Below are 12070 nucleotides of genomic sequence, written 5' to 3' on the forward strand. Positions count from 1 at the left end.
TTTCAGTCAGGGCACAAGAGAATTTTTTTAATATTTTTATTTTCTATATTCTTTGTTTTCATTCCAAATGATTTCCCCTTTCCTGGATCCCCCCTCCCCATATGTCCCATAAACCTTCTTCTCTCCATCCCTTCTCCAATCACCTCCCTCCTTTTTCTCTGTCCTTATATTCCCTTCCCATGCTAGATCAATACTTTCCAGGATCAGGACCCTCTCCATACTTCTTCATGGGAGTCATTTGTTATGCAATTTGTGCCTTGGGTATTCAGGGCTTCTGGGCTAATTAATATCCACTTATCAAAGATTGCATTCCATGTGTGTTCTTTTGTGATTGGGTTATCTCATTTAGGATGATATTTTCCAGATCAAACCATTTGCCTAAAAATTTTGTGAATTCATTGTTTCTAATTGCTGAGTAGTATTCCATTGTGTAAATATACCACATTTTCTGTATCCATTCCTCCTTTGAGGAGCATCTGGGTTCTTTCCAGCTTCTGGCTATTATAAATAAGGCTGCTATGAACATAATGGAGCATGTGTCTTTATTGCATGCCGGGGAATCCTTTGGGTATATGCCCAGGAGAGGTATAGCAGGGTCCTCTGGAAGTCTCATATCCAGTTTTCTGAGGAGCCTCCAGACTGATTTCCACAGTGGTTGTACCATCTTGCAGCCCCACCAGCAGTGGAGGAGTGTTCCTCTTTCTTCACATCCTTGCCAACACCTGCTGTCTCCTGAGTTTTTGACCTTAGCCATTCTGACTGGTATAAGGTGAAATTTCAGGGTTGTTTTGATCTGCATTTCCCTAATGACTAATGATGTTGAGCACTTCTTAAGGTGCCTCTCGGCCATCCGAATTTCTTCAGGTGAAAATTCTTTGTTTAGATCTGTACCCCATTTTTTTTAAATATTTTTATTTTCTATATTCTTTGTTTACATTCCAAATGATTTCCCCTTTCCTGGATCCCCCCCTCCCCATATGTCCCATAAACCTTCTTCTCTCCACCCCTTCTCCAATCACCTCCCTCCTTTTTCTCTGTCCTTATATTCCCTTCCCATGCTAGATCAATCCTTTCCAGGATCAGGACCCTCTCCATACTTCTTCATGGGAGTCATTTGTTATGCAATTTGTGCCTTGGGTATTCAGAGCTTCTGGGCTAATTAATATCCACTTATCAGAGATTGCATTCCATGTGTATTCTTTTGTGATTGGGTTACCTCACTTAGGATGATATTTTCCAGATCAAACCATTTGCCTAAAAATTTTGTGAATTCATTGTTTCTAATTGCTGAGTAGTATTCCATTGTATAAATATACCACATTTTCTGTATCCATTCCTCCTTTGAGGGGCATCTGGGTTCTTTCCCGCTTCTAGCTATTATAAATAAGACTGTTATGAACATAATGGAGCATGTGTTTTTATTGCATGCTGGGGTATCCTTAGTCATTAGGGAAATGCAGATCAAAACAACCCTGAGATTTCACCTTACAGCAGTCGGAATGGCTAAGGTCAAAAACTCAGGAGACAGCAGGTGTTGGCGAGGATGTGGAGAAAGAGGAACACTCCTCCACTGCTGGTGGGGCTGTAAGATGGTAAAACCACTGTGGAAATCAGTCTGGCGGTTCCTCAGAAAACTGGACATGAGACTTCCAGAGGACCCTGCTTTACCTCTCCTGGGCATTTACCCAAAGAGAATATTTTTTAGGACGAACTGAACTCAAAAAGAACTTAGAAGTAAAGGCAAAGCATTGAGTGAAAATGCATTGAGAGTAAGAGAATTATTGTGACATCAGAGCAGGATGAGAGAGCAAGAATAGGATGATGCAGAGAAAACTAACTTATTTTTCATTTGATATATTCTTTATTTACATTTCAAATGATTTCCCCTTTCTGGATTCCCCCCTCCACGAAAGTCCCATAAGCCCTCTTGCCTCCCCCTGTTCCCTAATCAACCCATTCTTGCTTCCCTGTCCTGGTATTCCCCTACATTGCTGCACAGTGCCTTCCCTGGACCAGAGGCCTCTTCTTCCTTCTTCTTGGGCATCATTTGATATATGAATTGTTTCCTGGATATTCCACACTTCTTGGGGTAATATCCTCTTATCATTGAGTGCATACCATGTGTGTGCTTTTGTGATTGGGTCGTGTCAATCAGAATGATATTCTCCAACTCCACCCATTTGCCTAAGAATTTCATGAATTCATTGTTTTTAATCGCTGAGTAGTATTCCATAGTGTACAATTTCTGAATCCATTCTTCCGTTGAGGGGCATCTGGGTTCTATCCAGCTTTTGGCTATTATAAATAGGGCTGCTATGAACATATTCGAGCATGTATCCTTATTACATGCTTGGGAATCCTCTGGGTATATGCCCAGGGGTGGTATAGCTGGGTCATCCAGTATCATGCCCAGTCTTATGAGGAATCACCAGACTGACTTCCAGAGTGGCTGCATCAGCTTGCAAACCCACCAGCAGTGAAGTGTTCCTCTTTTTCTACATCCTTGCCAGCACCTGCTGTCTCCTGAGTTTTTGATTTTAGCCATTCTAACTGGTGTGAGGTGAAATCTCAGGGTTGTTTTGATTTGCATTTCCCTGATGACTAAGGATATTGAACATGTCTTTAGATGCTTCTCAGCCATTCGCTATTCATCAGGTGAAAATTCTTTGTTTAGCTCTGTACCCCATTTTTAATAGGGTTATTTGATTTTTCTGGAGTCTACCTTCTTGAGTTCTTTGTATATCTTCGATAAAAGCCCTCTGTCGGATGTAGGGTTGGTTAAGATCTTTTCCCAATTTCTTGTTTGCCATTTTGTATGAATTAAATGGATTTAACAAATATCTACAGAACATTTCATCCTAAACCAAAAGAATATACCTTCTTCTCAGCACCTCATGATACCTTTTCCAAAATTGACCATATAATTGGTCACAAAGCAGACCTCAAGATATATAAGAAGATCAAACTAATTCCATTCCTCCTATCAGATCACTATTTAGTAACGGTGGTCTTCAATAGCAACAAAAACAAAAGAAAGTCAATAAACACATGGAAGTTGAACAATTCCCTACTCTATGATACATTGGTCAAGAAATAAATAAGGAAAGAAATCAAAACGTTTATAGAATTTAATGAAAATGAAGGCACAACATACCCAAATTTATGGGACATAATGAAAACAGTACTAAGAGGAAAACTCACAGCTCTGAGTGCCTCCAAAAATAAGCTGTAGAGAGCATACACTAGCAGCTTCACAGCACACCTGAAAGCTTTTGAACAGAAAGAAGCAAATACACCCAAGAGGAGTAGAAGGCAGGAAATCATCAAACTCAGGGCTGAAATTAACCAGGTTGAAACAAAAAGAACTGTACAAAAAAATCAACAAAACCAGGATCTGGTTCTGTGAGAAAATCAACAAGATAGATAAACCTTTAGCCAGACAACCAACAAATTGGGAAAAGATCTTCACCAATCCTACATCAGATAGAGGGCTAATATCCAATATATATAAAGAACTCAAGAAGTTAGACTCCAGAAAACCAAACAACCCTATTAAAAAATGGGGTACAGAGTTAAACAAAGAATTCTCACCTGAAGAACTTCGGATGGCGGAGAAACATCTTAAAAAATGCTCAACTTCATTCGTCATTAGGGAAATGCAAATCAAAACAACCCTAAGATTTCATCTTACACCAGTCAGAATGGCTAAGATTAAAAATTCAGGAGACAGCAGGTGTTGGAGAGGGTGTGGAGAAAGAGGAACACTCCTCCACTGCTGGTGGGGTTGCAAATTGGTACAACCACTCTGGAAATCAGTCTGGCGGTTCCTCCGAAAACTGGGTACCTTACTGCCAGAAGATCCTGCTATACCACTCCTGGGCATATACCCAGAAGACTCCCCACCATGTAATAAGGATACATGTTCTACTATGTTCATAGCAGCCCTATTTGTAATTGCCAGATGCTGGAAAGAACCCAGGTATCCCTCAACAGAAGAGTGGATGCAAAAAATGTGGTATATCTACACAATGGAGTACTATTCAGCCATTAGAAACAATGAATTTATGAAATTCTTAGGCAAATGGATGGAGCTAGAGAATATCATACTAAGTGAGATAACCCAGACTCAAAAGGTGAATCATGGTATGCACTCACTAATAAGTGGATATTAACCTAGAAAACTGGAATACCCAAAACATAATCCACACATCAAATGAGGTACAAGAAGAAAGGAGGAGTGGCCCCTGGTTCTGGAAAGACTCAGTGAAACAGTATTCAGCAAAACCAGAACGGGGAAGTGGGAAGGGGTGGGTGGGAGGACAGGGGAAGAGAAGGGGGTTTGCGGGACTTTCGGGGAGTGGGGGGGCTAGAAAAGGGGAAATCATTTGAAATGTAAATAAATTATATCGAAAAAAAAAAAAAACCTTTAGCCAGACTAACCAGAGGGCACAGAAACTGTATCCAAATTAAAAAATCAGAAATGAAAAGGGAGAAATAATAATAGAAACTGAGGAAATTAAAAAAATTATCATATCCTACTACACAAGCCTATATTCAACACAACTGGAAAATCTGGATGAAATAGAAAATTTCCTAGACAGATACCAACTACCAAAGTATAATCAGGATCAGATAGACCATATAAATGTTCCCCTAACTCTGGAAATCAGTCTGGCGGTTCTTCAGAAAACTGGGCACTTCAATTCCAAAAGATCCTGCTATACCACTCCTGGGCATATACCCAGAGGATTCCCCACCATGTAATAAGGGTATATGCTCCACTATGTTCATAGCAGTCCTATTTATAATAGCCAGAAGCTGGAAAGAACCCAGGTGTCCCTCAACAGAAGAATGGATGCAAAAAATGTGGTATATATACACAATGGAGTACTATTCAGCCATTAGAAACAATGAATTCATGAAATTCTTAGGCAAATGGATGGAGCTGGAGAACATCATACTAAGCGAGGTAACCCAGTCTCAAAATATCAATCATGGTATGCACTCACTAATAAGTGGATATTAGCCTGGAAAACTGGAATACCCAAAACATAATCCACACATCAAATGAGGTACAAGAACAGAGGAGTGGCCCCTGGTTCTGGAAAGACTCAGTGTAGCAGTATAAGGTAAAACCAGAACAGGAAAGTGGGAAGGGGTGGGTGGGAGAACAGGGGGAGGGAAGGGGGCTTATGTGACTTTCAGGGAGTGGGGGACCAGAAAAGGGGAGATCATTTGAAATGTAAATAAAAAATATATCGAATAAAATAAAAATACATCAGAAAAATAAACAAAGAATATAGAAAATAAAAAATTAAAAGAAAAGAAAACAAAACAAAAAAAAGAAACAAAAATGTTCATTGACCGTCTCCCAACCAAAAACAAACAAACAAACAAACAAACAAACAAAAAACCCCACAGGACCAGATGTTTTTAGTGCAGAATTCTGTCAGACTTTCAAAGAAGAGCTAAGACCAATACTCTTCAAACTATTCCACAAGATAGAAACAAAAGGAACACTACTCAGTCGTTCAATGAAGCCACACTTTCACTGACACCAAAACCACACAAAGATCCAACAAAACAGAGAACTTTAGACCAATTTCTCTTATAAATATCGATGCAAAAATACTCAATAAAATTCTTGTTTTGTTTTGGTTTTTTTTGTTTGTTTGTTTTTTAAGACAGGGTTTCTCTGTGTAGCCCTGGCTGTCCTGGACTCACTCTGTAGTCCAGGCTGGCCTCGAACTCAGAAATCCACCTGCCTCTGCCTCCCAAGTGCTGGGATTACAGGTGTGCACCACCACTACCCAGATTTTTTTTTTTTGTTTTCTTGGTTTTTTAACAAAATTCTTGCAAACCGAATCCAAGAATACATCAAAATGATCATTCACCATGATCAAGTAGACTTCATCCCAAGGAGGCAGGGATGGTTCAATATACAGAAATCCATCAATGTAATCCACTACATACACAAACTCAAACAAAAAAAAAACATGATCATTTCTTTAGGTGCTGAAAAAGCATTTGACAAATTCAGCATCCTTTCATGTTAAAGGTCTTGGAAAGAACAGGAATTCACGGCCCATTCCTAAATATAATAAAAGCAATATACAGCAAAACAGTAACCAACATCAAACTAAAAGGAGAGAAATTTTAAGCAATCCAACTAAAATCAGGGACTAGACAAGGCTGCTCATTCTTTCCATATTTATTCAATATTGTACTTGAAGTTCTACCTAGAGCAATTAGAAAACAAAAGGAGCTCAAATGGATACAAATTGGAAAGGAAGAAGTCAAGTTATCACTATTTGCAAATGATATGATAATATACCAAAGGGACCCAAAAAAAAAAAACTCCGCCAGAGACCTTCTTCAGCTGATAAACAACTTCAGCAAAGTAGCTGGATATAAAATTAACTCAAGCAAATCAGTAGCATCCAAAGGATACTCAAAGGATAAACAGGCTGAGAAAGAAATTAGGAAAGTGACACCCTTCACAATAGCCACAAACAATATAAAGTGTCTTGGTGTGACTCTAACCAAACAAGTGAAAGATCTGTATGACAAGAACTTCAGGTCTCTGAAGAAGGGAATCGAAGAAGACCTCAGACAATGGAAAACTCTTCCATGCTCTTGGATTGGCAGGATTAATATAGAAAAAAGTCCATTTTACCAAAAGCAAAATACAGATTCAATGCAATCCCCATCAAAATCCCAACTCAATTTTTCATAGAGTTAGAAAGAGCAATTCTCAGATTCATTTGGAATAACTAAAAACCAGGATAGCTAAACCTATTCTCAACAGTAAAAGAAATTCTGGATGAATCACTATCCGGGACCTTAGGAAGTACTACAGAGCAATAGTGTTAAAAACTACATGGTACTGGTACAGAGACAGGCAAGTAGATCAAAGGAATAGAATTGAAGACCCAAAAGTGAATCCACACACCTATGGTCATTTGATCTTTGACAAAGGAGCTGAAACTATCCAGTAGAAAAAAGATAGCCTTTTCAACAAATGGTGCTGGTTCCACTAACTGGAGGTCAGCATGCAGAAGATTGCAAATCGATCCATTCTTTTTTTTTCTTTCTTTCTTTTTTTTTAATTCAGTATATTTTTTATTTACATTTCAAATGATTTCCCCTTTCCTAGCCCCCCCACTCCCCAAAAGTCCCGTAAGCCCCCTGCCCTCCCACCCACCCATTCCCTCCCACCCACCCCTTCCCACTTCCCCGTTCTGGTTTTGTCGAATACTGCTTCATTGAGTCTTTCCAGAACAAGGGGCCACTCTTCCTTTCTTCTTGTACCTCATTTGATGCGTAGATTATGTTTTGGGTAATCCAGGTTTCTAGGTTAATATCCACTTATTAGTGAGTGCATACCATGATTCATCTTTTGAGTCTGGGTTACCTCACTTAGTATGATGTTCTCTAGGTCCATCCATTTGCCTAAGAATTTCATGAATTCATTGTTTCTAATGGCTGAATAGTACTCCATTGTGTAGATATACCACATTTTTTGCATCCACTCTTCTGTTGAGGGATACCTGGGTTCTTTCCAGCATCTGGCAATTATAAATAGGGCTGCTATGAACATAGTAGAGCATGTATCCTTATTACATGGTGGGGAATCCTCTGGGTATATGCCCAGGAGTGGTATAGCAGGATCTTCTGGAAGTGAGGTGCCCAGTTTTCGGAGGAACCGCCAGACTGCTTTCCAGAGTGGTTGTACCAACTTGCAGCCCCACTAGCAGGGGAAGAGTGTTCCTCTTTCTCCGCACCCTCTCCAACACCTGCTATCTCCGGAATTTTTAATCTTAGCCATTCTGACTGGTGTAAGGTGAAATCTCAGGGTTGTTTTGATTTGCATTTCCCTAATGACCAATGAAGTTGAGCATTTTTTAAGATGCTTCTCCACCATCCGATGTTCTTCAGGTGAGAATTCTTTGTTTAACTCTGTACCCCATTTTTTAATAGGGTTGTTTGGTTTTCTGGAGTCTAACTTCTTGAGTTCTTTATAAATATTGGATATCAGCCCTCTATCTGATGTAGGATTGGTGAAGATCTTTTCCCAATTTGTTGGTTGCCGATTTGTCCTCTTGATGGTGTCCTTTGCCTTACAGAAACTTTGTAATTTTATGAGGTCCCATTTGTCAATTCTTGATCTTAGAGCATACGCTATTGGTGTTGTTCTAAGCTCAACTCCAAGTGGATCAAGGACCTCCACATAAAAACAGACACACTGAAACTAATAGAAAAGGAACTGGGGAAGAGCTTTGAGCACATGGGCACAGGGGAAAATTTTCTGAACAGAATACCAATAACTTATGTTCTTAGATCAATATTGACAAATGGGACCTCATAAAATCACAAATTTTCTGTAAGGCAAAGGACATTGTCAAAATGACAAAATGGCAACCAACAAAGTGGAATAACTTATAAACTATAAGTAACCTAAAAAGCTAAAGAGAGCATCAGGCAGCATGTGGAGGGAAAGAACCAAAAAACAGAAGCTGCAAAGAGAACAGAAGTATCAGGAAGGGTTCTCCTTACTATGGGTCAGAACAGGTCTTTCTTAATACAAGCCTGGATTAGTCTTATTAAAGGAACAAAACTTTCTTTTAACAAATGGGTTTAATTCATTTAGCATTAAAATGATAGAAGCTTTTTCATTCTCTGTCCAGTAAAGTTTGAAACTCATTTTTTTTCATCAAAAACTAGTGAGGTCTTTCTGCTTTGGTGCTTTGTCTGTTCTCCAAATGAATATTCAAGCATGCGTGTATGTGTGTGTGTGCGTGCGTGCGTGCGTGCGTGTGTGTGTGTGTGTGTGTGTGTGTGTGTGAGACTGTGTGTGTGTGTGTTTAATTGTGAGAATGTATGCAAGCTGGGCCCAAATGATTTGAATGGAAATGTATAAATCCACATTCATGAATCCATTTATGATTTTCTGTGAGTTTATTCATATGTACTTATGTAAAATATTTTCCTTCTGTGAGTGAGCACTTTTCTTTTCTCCTGGTTTAATAAAGTTTATTGAACCAAACTCATTCCTAGTCTGACAATCAAGATGCATGTAGACAAGATGGAAAAAGTTCTAGCAATTAATCCTTCACTTATTCCTTTGGTGTTTTAAGATGAGGTGCAAAATTCCTTCGATCCCAGTATCGAACCTCAGAGGAGCAAAGGAGGCAGATCAGCTACAGTAGCAAAGTAACTTAGACTTTGTTAAGTGAACATTTAATTATTATACAGGAACCCTAAATATCTCATAAGATAAAATGCTTATGCTCTGCTGATGCTCTTCCACCTATGCTGCCTTATGGAGAACCTACAAAAAGAAGACCCCCTCCAGTGTTGGCCCCCAGGAGCCATCTTTCCAAGAATATTTTTGCAGTAGTTTGAACAGTCTCAGGAGTTTGAACAGAGTCTCAGGAAGCTGAAGTATATATAATCTAGAAACACTGAGCATGTTATTTACTCTGAAAAATCTAGAAAGAAGATGGAAGGAGAAGGCAACAGAAGGATATTGGAAGGGCAAACCTGACAGTACCATTTTTAAATCTCTTTTGCTGTGACAAGGTAGGTCTGTACTGTTGACCTTAGGCAGAAAATAAGCCCTCATTCTCCAAATCACTAAAACTCCTTCAAATAGGAACCAAAGAATTGTTTCTTTCTAAAGTGCATCCAAGGCGGAGAAGCATCTTAAAAAATGCTCAACTTCATTAGTCATTAGGGAAATGCAAATCAAAACAACCCTAAGATTTCATCTTACACCAGTCAGAATGGCTAAGATTAAAAATTCAGGAGACAGCAGGTGTTGGAGAGGGTGCAGAGAAAGAGAAACACTCCTCCACTGCTGGTGGGGTTGCAAATTGGTACAACCACTCTGGAAAGCAGTCTGGCGGTTCCTCCGAAAACTGGGCACCTCACTTCCAGAAGATCCTGCTATACCACTCCTGGGCATATACCCAGAGGATTCCCCACCATGTAATAAGGATACATGCTCTACTATGTTCATAGCAGCCCTATTTATAATTGCCAGATGCTGGAAAGAACCCAGGTATCCCTCAACAGAAGAGTGGATACAAAAAATGTGGTATATCTACACAATGGAGTACTATTCAGCCATTAGAAACAATGAATTCATGAAATTCTTAGGCAAATGGATGGAGCTAGAGAACATCATACTAAGTGAGGTAACCCAGACTCAAAAGGTGAATCATGGTATGCACTCACTAATAAGTGGTTATTAACCTAGAAAACTGGAATACCCAAAACATAATCCACACATCAAAGGAGATACAAGAAGAAAGCAGGAGTGGTCCCTGGTTCTGGAAAGACTCAGTGAAACAGTATTTGGCAAAACCAGAACGGGGAACTGGGAAGGGGTGGGAGGGAGGACAGGGGAAGAGAAGGGGGCTTACGGGACTTTCGGGGAGTGGGGGGGGGCTAGAAAAGGGGAAATCATTTGAAATGTAAATAAATTATATCGAATAAAAAAAATAAAAAAAAAGATAAAAAAAAAAAACTCAGGAGACAGCAGGTGTTGGAGAGGGTGTGGAGAAAGAGGAACACTCCTCCACTGCTGGTGGGGTTGCAAATTGGTACAACCACTCTGGAAATCATTCTGGCAGTTCCTCAGAAAACTGGGCACCTCACTTCCAAAAGATCCTGTTATACCACTCCTGGGCATATACCAAGAGGATTCCCCAGCATGTAATAAGGATATATGCTCCACTATGTTCACAGCAGCCCTGTTTATAATAGCCAGAAGCTGGAAAGAACCCAGGTATCCCTCAATAGAAGAGTGGATGCAAAAAATGTGGTATATCTACACAATGGAGTACTATTCAGCCATTAGAAACAATGAATTCATGAAATTCTTAGGCAAATGGATGGAGCTAGAGAACATCATACTAAGTGAGGTAACCCAGACTCAAAAGATCAATCATGGTATGTACTCACTAATAAATGGATATTAGCCTGGAAAACTGCAATACCCAAAACATATTCCACACATCAAATGATGTACAAGAACAGAGGAGTGGCCCCTGGTTCTGGAAAGACTCAGTGTAGCAGTATAAGGCACAACCAGAACAGGGAAGTGGGAAGGGTTGGGTGGGAGAACAGGGGGAGGGAAGGGGGCTTATGTGACTTTCAGGGAGTGGGGGGCCAGAAAAGGGGAAATCATTTGAAATATAAATAAAAATATATTGAATAAAATAAAAAAAGAAATAAATCCAAAAATGCTGGAATACACATACTCTATCTTTAATGAATCCCGTAAGCCCTGTCTTTGATTTCTCAGAGTACAGCAGTGACCTCACTGAGAAACATGGTGTAGACTCCAAATTGTAGACACAGAATCCTCCACAAACTACACAATTGCTTCTCACAAAGCATATTTCTTTTGGCTTCCTTATAACCTTGGGCAGAACAATGTTGGGCAAATCTATGTGGAAAGACATTACCGATTTCATCATAGACGTCATAGGAGGCATGGAATAGTTCCTTGGTCAGCTATCTCAGGTTGCAAATGTTTTCCATCAGCTTCTTCAGACTGTCCATGGACAAGAAGTTATTCAGAAAATTGACCTCATGGAACTGGGAACATTGGTTCAGAGCAGGCAGGAGGACATCAATTTGGAAGCCCATAATCATACAACCCTTCAATTGTAGCTTCTGCTGTGTAGCTGTCAGTCTTTATAGCAAACTTCCTAGAAGTCCATGACTTAAATTGAAAAAGGTGACAGCAGTCATATCAAGGTTTTTGAGATGATAGACTCTTGGATATAGAGACAGACAACTCATATCTGACTGTGATAGCTTGAAGTGAGTCATTGCAAGGGTCTCTAAGGGATTCTCTAAGCACTTAGAGAAAGACAAAGAAAATCATTTCAGTAATATTCAGTCGTGACAGAGAGAGGGATATGATTTCAAGGTAGAAGAGCCTAATAAGGCCAAGGTCATTCTGAGCTCATGATGAAATTCAAGAGAAGAATGTGGCTCCCTGATAGAGAATACCAAATCAAGTCTTGTCAGTATAAGAAGAGGACACACACCATCA

This window comes from Apodemus sylvaticus, chromosome 3, assembly GCF_947179515.1.
Source record: "Apodemus sylvaticus chromosome 3, mApoSyl1.1, whole genome shotgun sequence".
NCBI lineage: Eukaryota > Metazoa > Chordata > Mammalia > Rodentia > Muridae > Apodemus > Apodemus sylvaticus.